Source organism: Carassius auratus, unplaced genomic scaffold (assembly GCF_003368295.1).
Source record: "Carassius auratus strain Wakin unplaced genomic scaffold, ASM336829v1 scaf_tig00217331, whole genome shotgun sequence".
Lineage (NCBI taxonomy): Eukaryota > Metazoa > Chordata > Actinopteri > Cypriniformes > Cyprinidae > Carassius > Carassius auratus.
In genome coordinates, this window is record NW_020529009.1 from 1,520 (window position 1) to 13,117 (window position 11,598).

Sequence of the window (11,598 nt, forward strand, 5' to 3'; positions counted from 1 at the left end):
CGTGTTGTTTGAAGACTGTGAGTGTGCGCGCGCAGCCGGGGCTCTCTCTCGTACGCGCCCTGTCAGGCATCACTCACCGATCAAATTAGGCTTTGACAGCCGCAAAAAAAAAGATCAATGCTGAAAAACCCCTGGATTGGTTATATAACGTTGGACAGAATGTTGATCCGGCCATCGCGTATATTCAGCGCACATAAGGTAAACGTTTTGCAAACGTTTTTTAGAGAAATAAAAACAGGTCGACGAATCGACGCGCATATTTTGCGTCGACGTATTTTTTTGCGTCGACGTCATCGATGACCTCGACGCGTTGTCCCAGCCCTAGTGACATCATTGCCCTATACAGGCATATCACAACTCTTGTCTTTCCGTGCCCAACTGTAAGACCTCTTGAAATTATAATTAAGACATTTCTTATACCATTTAACATATTTAAAACTTCTTATGTCCTTATGTTTGATAGAACTCACAACAACAATTCTCATCATTGATTAACTGGGTCTGCCCACATTGCTAGATCATCCGGTCACGTCAAATTACATCACTGAATTATTGCATTTCTGTGGACATTTTTTTTGCTTTATTGGCACACTATTTTTCTATTTAATGTTTTTCAGTTGCTTTGTTACAATCTATATAGTTAGAAGCGTTATATAAATAAAGAGATTTATGTGACCCAAAACATGAAAATTCTTTATTTTAAGCTTTAATCTAAATTCAATAGCATAACTGTCCTGTCAGGTGCGACTTTGAAAGGTGTGTATCCTTGGTGCAAAAAAACGTTCAGTTTACAGACATCTCCTTATCAATAAATGTCACAAATTCACCTGCCACCACAGTCTGTGTGGACAGACTGAACACGGACAGAGTGAAGCAATTAATACTCAGCGCGAAAAACATTCATTGTAGGGCTGGCAAATAATTCAATATCACCGTTATTGAAAAATATATATATTGCGATACATATTGTTATGATTTTAAAACATTTCTGATATTTTGATATACATCACCAGTGTTCCCGTACATTGATTTCTTTTTAGTGTTTGACTTTATTGAATAAACATTAGTGTTGTCACGATACCAAAATTATTGTTTTGATACCGATACCTAGTCAAGAATTGCGATTTTGATACTTTTTCGATACTTTTACTGAAAAGGGAAAATACACTCTCAAATATCATTGCTGTGCTTTTTTTTAAAACTGGGACAACATTCTAATCATATAACGTACTAATAAATGAACACATGAACAGCAGATATATTAAATATTTGAACAAAATATGAAATATCAAAATATAAAAAATAAAATAGAGCAATGACATTCAAGGTAAAGAAAGAATAAATTTAGCAGCATTGTCTCAGTTATCATAAGAAACATTAGAGTAATAAATTTATCTTGATTCTGAACTTTGAATAAAAATATGAACAGCGATTATATTAAACAATGTTTCTGAACTCAGAAGATTAAATGTCAAAAGACTTTCAATATAAGCAATGACATTCAAGTAAAAAACAAAATAAAACGAATAAAATTTAGCAGCAATATCTCAGATATTGTAACTTATTCTGTCAGTTGTGCAACCTTTTCTTTCAGAGGAGAAAACTCAGCCAGTGAGCTTTATTAGTGAGTGTCATCTTTTTCTACCAGTCGTGGACCGGTGGCCACAGTATCACTTGTGCTCGCACATGCAGCCTAGTGATGCGCGGTCGGGTTTTTTTCCAACCCGTGGGTCCCGCTTTTATGAAATTATTTGGCCCACCCCAGCCCGCAAATAAAGTAACATTTCTTTACCCACCGTGGCCCGCGCATCGGGGACATCACGGAAGATACGTTGCTACTAGACTCATATTTCTCGTTCACTAAAGTTCCTCCCTCCACAGTAGCGCGTGAGCACGGTGCTAGCAGCTCGTGAACAGCTCTGTGAACTGTTTCATCCTGTCAAAGAGTTACTCAAAATGTGACGGAGCATGTGATTTGTTGAATGTAGTGAACCCATCCGCCCTTCACTGAACGAGATCGAGAGATCTTCTCATTCGTGAATGAGTTGAATGAACTAATACATCTCATTTATGAATGAAATGAATGAGTATACAGGGTCAGTGAGCCAAGCATGTAAATCTCAATCAGCATCAGCAGATACAAAGCGCAGTTATAGGTGCTGTGCAGATACGCTCATATTTAACATACAGAAAATAGCTCCACGTTTAATCCCCTATTAATGTGAATATTATATATGAACTGTCTGACCAAACAAATCGCTGTAGTGCTTTTTTGCTGCTTGCATGAGGAGAAAAAAACAGACGTCCATACGGAGGCACTGGAAGCATGCGTTGCACACACCAACATGAAATACGTCTCTTACAAATCTGGAACGCAGTCATTATTTGAAGTATCGATACTAATAAATTTAGGAATCGTGACGTTTTTAATTTCCGAGAATCGCGATACTTTTGAAGTATTGGTGCACCGTGCAACACTAATAAACATGAGCACTGCAGGTTTCAAAATAAGAATGTGGCACGAGTGTTTTGTATGAATGTGTCTCTGGAGGGAAAGGACTGTCTTCAGAAAAGTTTCGATGGCATTTTCATTTTATCTGAAAAGTAGCGTTCAAGAGTGGAGCCGCTTCGATTACAGCCGTTACTGGCCAACCCACTAGTTCTAACGCTCTCAGAGAATTTAAAATATCTGCTTTGTATTTGAATATATTTTGAAATGTAATTTGTTCATGTGATCAAAGCTGAAATTTCAGCATCATTACTTCAGTCTTCCGTGTCACATGATTCATAAATAAAGTGAAAAACTGATTGAACTGAGCCAAATATGGTGACCCATACTCAGAATTCGTGCTCTGCATTTAACCCATCCAAAGTGCACACAAACACAAACACACACACCGTGAACACACACCCGTAGCAGTGAACACACACACAAAAGCCCAGGGAGAAGTTTGGGGTTTGGTGCCTTGCTCAAGAGTACCACAGTCGTGGTATTGCCAGCCAAACACTCAAACCCACAACCTTACTGTAGCCGCGTTTCCACTGGCGAGCTTAAACCAGGCGTGCTAGTGCGTGCCAGGCCCAGTCGCGTTTCCACTGTCACTTCCGGGGCTTGATCGTGCCTCGCCGGGGCTTCCTCGGGGCCAACGGCCAGGGTTTTTTGGCCCAACGAAAACCTTGGGCCAAAGCGGGCCAGCTGGGGCTAGAGGAGGGGTTCTGAACAAAGGTGGAGTTTCTCCGTGTCTAGAGAGCGTCAGCCGCGGATCATTTCAGAAAGATAACAGCTTTAACACCGGTATTAAAGACTTTTTAAAATAAGTTGAGCTCAAAACTCACTCTTAGTTAGCAGCAAGTGTTTGAAATAACTTGACCCGATGTGGATTATAATCACTAAACAAGGCAGAAATATTTATAAGTGATGTAAAAGACTATGCACGCTAAACATTAACATTACCATAGTAAACATGGTAAATATGACCGCTTGGATAAATCGATGTCAGCTCTTATTCTCAAACAATTGTGTATTTATTAAGTAACATTTTAATCTGTCGTCTCGTTTCGTAGTTTAGCTCCACGTTGCATGTCATCAAAATATAATAATGATTTTTGTTCGGGAGCTTTTATAAAAATAGAGTCTGCGCGCGGTATGCCAAAGATATGAAAAGATATGAAAAGGTAAAGATATGCACGCTAAACTTGTTACCATAGTAAACATGGTAAATATGACCACTTGAAGAAATCCGACGTCAGCTTCTTATTCTCTATCACAATCGTGTATTATTTAGTAAACTTATATTATCTGTCACAAGCCTCGTCTCGAGAGTTTAGATCACGATATTCTTAAAAAAAATATAATAAAGTTTTTTGTTCGGAGCTTTTATAAAAATAGAGAATATTATCATTCATTCTAATGTGACGGCTACTGTGTCTAATAAACAGAAACAGACTCGACTGAATAAGCAGGCTAATTTTCATGAGCGTTAAAAAATAAATAAATAAAATAGAAATAAGTGTATTTATGTGTGATTAATTTTGAGTCCTGATAAATTAAATCAATATGATCAATGTATCACTTATTCTACATCGATGCTTTTGAATTAGAATATTAACCAAAGCATGCAAACAAACGGCCGCTTTTATCATGCTGTTTTGTGATCGCGCATGTTCCAGTGACTTATTTCTTAGTTTTCTGATAACTTCTCTTTGTTGGTGAAATGATGAGGTTATAAATCAGAAAGAGCTTTATTGCCAAGTATGCTCACGCATACAAGGAATTTGTTTTAGTGACATAAGCTTCCAGTACACAGAGACAACAACACACAGACAAAAAAAAAAAAAAAAAAAAAAGAGATTTACAATTTGGCAAATAAATAAGTGTATAAACAATTGTGCTATAAATGATAATGGAATAGGATTGAGTGAGATGCAGGAATGTTCTAGGATGGAGGGTTAACAAATAAATATAAGGATATTGCACGTTTATAAGCATAAGAACATGACGTTTGCATGACGTGTTCTGAGAGGCGTGTTAAAGGGCGTGTTTTAGTGACGCGCAGTGGAGCTTCAGGCTCCACTGTGGAAACCTGCGCTATTCTGGCCTCGGTGCTACTGGTCCGAGGCTATGAGCCCCGCCCGGCCTGCTTTAAGCCCTGGCTCGCACTGGCCCGACAGTGGAAAAGCGGCTTGTGTGTTCACACCAGACACAACTTGCACGAATAATCACTCTATTCATGAGTAGTTGGACGTTTTAACATTTTGAGATTATTCGCTTCATTCGTGCGTGAAATTTACTTCACAACAGATGCAAATTTGTGTCATGGGGGGAGGGGGCGTCTGAGCTCTGCCGGTTGAGTTCACACAGCATGAAATATAGTTTTAAAAGTATTTCAGGCGACAATGTAGTTGTTTTAAACTGAAATATGTGGTATATTTAAAAAGACAGTGTCTATTTAAATATGTGTTTCACCAATTTTCGAAGACGAGCTCCACTCGATCAGCGGGAGCTCAGTGATAATGTATCCACCGAGAGCAGTCTCACCTCAGCTAGACCTTCTGACGTGCCGCTGGCTCTGATGTCACTTTAGTGGTTCAAGATAAAATATAACTCATTTGGGGTAAATTTAACCTTTGGTCTTTAGTCAATTAATCTATTAAAATGTTATATATACACAAGCAAGATCCTTTTTGAAGAAGTATCGTACAGCTCCGGGTATCCACATACAGCGATGATAAGCTTTTCCTCCATTGTTGTTTCCCCTCCGCTCGCTACATCCTAATCACGTCACTACTAGAGCAAGCTCCTGATTGGTTAACGCGGTGCGAAATTTCGCCAAAGTTCAAATTTTTCAACTCAAAACGCCCGAAACTCTCAATTCGCGCTGCGTCATTCGTGGGTCAATTGCGTCAAACGCGCCGCCTCATTCACGCTGCATGTTTTATATTCACATCTTTGCAATGACTTAACAGTGAAATCTCTCACGCCAGATGCTCTATTCACTTCTGGTGTAAACGCACCCATTAGGGTTAGGAGACAAACTATCTAACAACTAGGCCATGACTTCTCTAATTGGCAAATCATGAAATTTGACAATTCCCTTATTGGCAAATCGTTTTAATATGCCAATTTGCTGATTGTCAAGATTTAAAACTGTTTTCAATTTTTTCAGGATTTTTTTGATGAAAGATCCAAAGATCAGCATTTATCTGGGAAAAAAAAAACTGTTGTAACAATATATATGTAACAAACCAAATCTCCATATTCATCGGGAAGAAGGAGGCGGGAACCGGCGCACAATCAAAAACTCATTTTAATAATCAAAAGTAAATACAAAACGGCGCACCAGCCCTCACGGACGACTGGTGCGCATAAATAAAAGCAAACATAAAATAATGTCCCAGGCCTGGTCCTCTCTCGTCCTTCACGGTCGTCGCTCCAGTTTTATATCCTTCCATCTCCTACGTGGGACTCGATACTAGCGGTGGGGCTCAGGTGTAGCTCATCTCCAATCACTACACCTGGCCTCACTCCTCGTTCCCACGCCTCTCGGCCCCGCCCCACTCGCCACATACCCCCATCGCCCCTCGCAGGCCGGGGGGTACTCCCGAGACTGCGCTCTACTCCCCCCCCCCCCCCCCCCTTCCCTCCGGGGGAGACCGCTCATGGGGACCTGCGGGAACCTGGGGGTAGGACAGACGAGGTGAGAGAAAAGGAGATGGAAGGAGGAGCGACAGGGACGAGAGAGGGGAGAGAGGAAAAAAAAAAAAAAATCCGGTTCCCAGACACACTGCTGCTCGGCCTCCACCAGCTGGGTGATCTCCTCCGCGGTGCCTGGCGGTGGCACTGGACGGCCCTCGGCGGACGGCACGACTCCTCCGCCGCCCGGTGGACGGCGACGGCTCCTCCGATTTTGGGCAGCGGCAGGAGTCCCCCGTTCCCTGCCCCTCCGGATTCCGTCACGGAGGCGGCAGGCTCCGGCCCCCTGGCAAACGGCGCCTACTCCTCCGCTCCCTCACGGACGGCAGCCGCCCCTCCTTGTCGTGGGCGGTCGGCAGCGAGCTCGCCCGTCCCCGGCAACTCGCTCCAGCCCACCGCCTCGAGCGTCCATGGCGGCACACACCTCGCCAGCTCGAGGGCACCGCGGATTCACCACAGCGGCGAGGGATCTTCAGCAGCGCGTCCCTCCTTCTCCCGGGCTTCGGCACCACTGTAACAAACAAATCTCCATATTCATCGGGAAGGAGGAGGCGGAACCGGCGCACAATCAAAAACTCATTTTAATAATCAAAAGTAAATACAAAACGGCGCACCAGCCCCTCACGGACGACTGGTGCGCATAAATAAAAAGCAAACATAAAATAATGTCCCAGGCCTGGTCCTCTCTCGTCCTTCACGGTCGTCGCTCCAGTTTTATATCCTTCCATCTCCTACGTGGGACTCGATACTAGCGGTGGGGCTCAGGTGTAGCTCATCTCCAATCACTACACCTGGCCTCACTCCTCGTTCCCACGCCTCTCGGCCCCGCCCCACTCGCCACAATATACTATACCATTCAAAAGCTTTAAATTCATGAAAAATTATAATAAATACATTTATAATGTTATATAAGATTTCTATTTTAAATAAATGCTTTTTAAATAAATTTATATATTTTAAATAAATTTATAAATTAATCTGCTACTCTGAGTAATGATGGTAAAGTTCAGCTTTGAAATCACAGCAATACATTTTATTTTTTTAATATTTTCAAATAGAAGACAGTTATTTTAAATGGTAAAAATATTTCTAAATGTTAGTTTTTGCTGTATTTTTGATCAAATAAAAACAGGCTTGGTGAGAAGCAGAGAATTCTTTAAAAAACCATTAAAGATCTCACTGTTAAAAAACTTTTGACTGGTAGTGTACAGTGTTAGCCAATAGTCTGAGGTTAAATATATTAAAATCAATAAGGTAAGCCTGAGATGTTTATTTGACAGTGATTTCACATTTCTTGTTTGTATGAAGGCTAAATGCAAAGAAAAGATTAATATTTATTTATTTGTGCCATTTTATTTCCCTAAAATATTATAAAGTTTTATAGTAATAGGTTTCATCCATTTGGCAAATAAATTTTTCATTATTTCGTAGGTACAGAATAGACATCTGTTATGGCCGTTCTTGGCAGTTTTTATGAGGTTTTTTTAATAGTGTTCATATCGATATCGTAATTATATCATATAGACCGAAATTAATGAATAAATTCTTCATTTTTTTAGGTTTTACAGTTAGATATATATCTTGACGTTCTATTTTTTTTTTTACCCTTCAACATATCTGAATCATGTCCATTATTTTTTGTTTGTTCATATAGTAAATGTGAAAAAGTCACCAAGTGTCATCTCATTCCAATTAAGCTAACATTTTTCAGTCAAAAATTACAGAAGAGGGCTTTTTAAAATCCTAATGATTTTTGTCATAAAAAGAATAGTTGATAATTTTGACCCATAGAAATGTATTTTTGACTATCAGTACAAATATACCTGTGCTACTTATGACTGCTTTTGTGTTCCAGGGTCACATATATCTTACAGGAAAATTCAGTTTGCAAAGCCTGCTGCAAAACTGTTACTGATTTACAGTGAAATGTAACAAACAAGCAAATAATTCTCCACTGAGACATTTACATGATTTAAAATAACCACAGTCCTATAGCGACTTTACTTAAAATGTGTTTTATACTAGCATAAAACAAATTTACATGCTCTGAGTTCAACACAGTTTTATGATTCCAAAAAGCAAAAGTAAAGTCTAATTAAAGTAATAATTAAATATCCTCAGTGTCAGTTCAGTCACATTTAAATAAAAACTTTGAAACATGGATTTAAGACATTTTAATTATAATTAAAGTCTTATTTTTTAATAAAGGATCTGTGAATGTACCAAAAATATTCATTAAAGATGAATAAATAATAAACACAAACCTCCTTGTTCCTCGTGTTTTATTCTCCAGGTTTCTGGTTCCTCTTGTTTTATTCTCCAGGTTTCTGGTTCCTCGTGTTTTATTCTCCAGGTTTCTGGTTCCTCCTGTTTTATTCTCCAGGTTTCTGGTTCCTCGTGTTTTATTCTCCAGGTTTCTGGTTCCTCGTGTTTTATTCTCCAGGTTTCTGGTTCCTCGTGTTTTATTCTCCGTGTTTCTGGTTCCTCGTGTTTTATTCTCCGGGTTTCTGATTCCTCGTGTTTTATTCTCCGGGTTTCTGATTCCTCGTGTTTTATTCTCCAGGTTTCTGGCTCCACGTGTTTTATTATCCAGGTTTCTGGTTCACTCGTGTTTTCTTCACTCTCCTCTTTAACAAACATCATCTTCACAACAGCCGATCTCAGTTCAGATTATCCTCCTCCAGATATTCCTGCTTGATTCAAAACTTAGTCACGACTGTGATGATGAGAATATTAATTGCACAGTTTCAAAAACTGTATTGTTCTACTTATAGAAAAAACTTCGCTAACAGATTATATTGAACATCACCAGAATAAAAAAAAAACAGAGAGATGGCGGTGAAACTGATCTTCTTCCTCTGAGGTTTATTGGTGTTTGCCAAACAAACGTTACGTGTCTTATCGCCACCTGCTGGACATGAGAGTGAAGTGCCGGACAAGAGGAAGTAACACAGGGAACCGTCAAAAGGTGCTCTGATTTGTTTTCCTTAAAAAAAAAACCTTCCTTTCTGCAGAAATAAATTTATTATAAATTTTCAAGCAAAATTGAAATTAAAGGGGGCGTGAAATGCTATTTCATGCATACTGAGTTTTTTACACTGTTAAAGAGTTGGATTCCCATGTTAAACATGGACAAAGTTTCAAAAATTAAGTTGTAGGTTTGAAGGAGTATTTTTGTTCCAAAAATACTCCTTCCGGTTTGTCACAAGTTTCGTAAAGTTTTTTTCGAGTATGGCTCTGTGTGACGTTAGATGGAGCGGAATTTCCTTATATGGGTCCTAATGGCACTTCTGCCGTAAGAGCGCACGCTCCCGTAGAGCAGAGCACTGAGAGCAGAGACATTCACTGATCAGAGCGAGAGCGTCGCGAAATGTCACAAAAGAGGTGTGTTTTTGGTTGCCAGGGCAAGACAACCCTGCACAGATTACCAAAAAAAAAAACAGCATTAAGGGACCAGTAGATGGAGTTTATTTTTACAGAGCATCAACGGAGTTGTGCAAGTGTTTTTGTTTGTTCCCTGCATTTCGAAGATGCTTGTTTTACAAACAAGGCGCAGTTTGACGCCGGATTTGCACATCGTTTATTTCTTAAGGATGATGCAGTCCAAATTAAAAAGGGTCACGATCGTGTGTTGGAACCGCATGCGGTGAGTAAAACTGCTTCAAATATCTCTGTGTTGTTAACTTAGCTATCGGCGTGTAAGCACATCAAGTAAACAACATGCGATGTTGCCATCAAACTGCACTTTCCACATGTACACCTTAAAGACGACATAAAGTGGAACTTAGTCATTTTCCAAAACCGCTAAGCAAATATATACAGTTTCAATACATACCACATAGAGACGTTGTTGCTGCTGCTGCTCTTGTTAAATTTCAGCCCCTGGATCTGATTCTGGATCATAAATAAACGGCTGAATCTGACTGTTAGCCATGGTTTGTTTTGGATAATTTTTTTTTCCTCATGGTAATGTCACAGCTTCCAAACGCTCTCAACGCAAAAGCCTACTGGCGCTCGTGATTCTTTAGCTCCGCCCACACGTCACGCCTCCAGCCGGTCGTGTTTTTCCGGGAAAAAACGGTACAGACTATCTCTTATAAATATAATACTTATAATACTATAAATACTTTTTGGAGTTATTAAGGATGCAGTACTACTCTATAGGTACTCAAGATTAACAGGAGATTGAGTGAAAACAAGCATTTACCCCCCCCCCCCCCAAGATAAATGAAAGCACTTCATAATGATAATATGCAGCTTTCTGAAAAAGCTGTTTGCTTGATATTAAAAATGATATTGCATTTTGCAGTTTCTAACATCAGATTATGTGGTGTAAAGAATAACTAAAGTGGATATTGCTTTATATCCTCCTATTTTACAAGAAGCCATGACCCTCAAATTTAGAGCCACAAATTGTTGTTAAAGTCATTTTTATTTGGTGCTGAAGAAATGTAAAATCTGGGAACCGTAATCATACATTAATGGACAGAGTTAATCCTATATAATCTTACTCATGATTGTTGATGTTTTATAAAGTTGGTACAGAGAGGATTTGGGGAGGGACTAGGAGAGAATAAATAGTGATGACAAGATTAAAGGAGTCATATGATGCGATTTCAAATTTTCCTTTCTCTTTGGAGTGTTACAAGCTCTTGGTGCATAAAGAAGATCTGTTGCAAAGTTGTAAAGACTTAACACTCAAATCCAAAAATATATTCTTTATAAAAAATAACAGGTCAACAACACACCCCTAAAGTGGCTCGTTTTCACACGGTCCCACATCTCTACATAATTATGTGAGAAGATTTGCATAATGATGCCCAGATGTTCACACTAAGAAAGAAGGGATAACTTTTATTGTCGTTGGAGTATTTTTGTTGCTCCCACCGCAATGTTGTATAGACGCTGTGTGTTTCACTGTGAAATCGAAACTATGAGGGATATCGAGGACGATATCCCCTACATCATGCCTGGAGCTGCCTGGATACGTGCTGGTCGCTGAGGAAATACATCAACTTTGCACTGTGGATCGCCGGATCGGCTTTCACCGTGGACAAAGCATAGTCCAGTCGACATTTCAGTGTTGATTCACTGGTGAATCAAAGTCGGTACCATGGTTGAATCAATGTTGGATTATGTTTCAATTTTGCTAGTTGGATAAACGTTGATATTGTGATGTTGTTTCATTGTAGAAATTGTTTCAGCGTCTTACACTATTTGAAAGCACTATTTGACCTATAAAATTAGAGTGCATCTACTTCCCAATCCAACCCCAGTTTATCTACCACACGGTTAACCACATACAGCAGTTCACTTTAGGAAGGGGCAGTGCCTCATGCAGCACCTCGGCAAACGCAGAAGCATTACGCCTGGGGTTGGACGTGAGGGCAACCTTAGAGAAAATG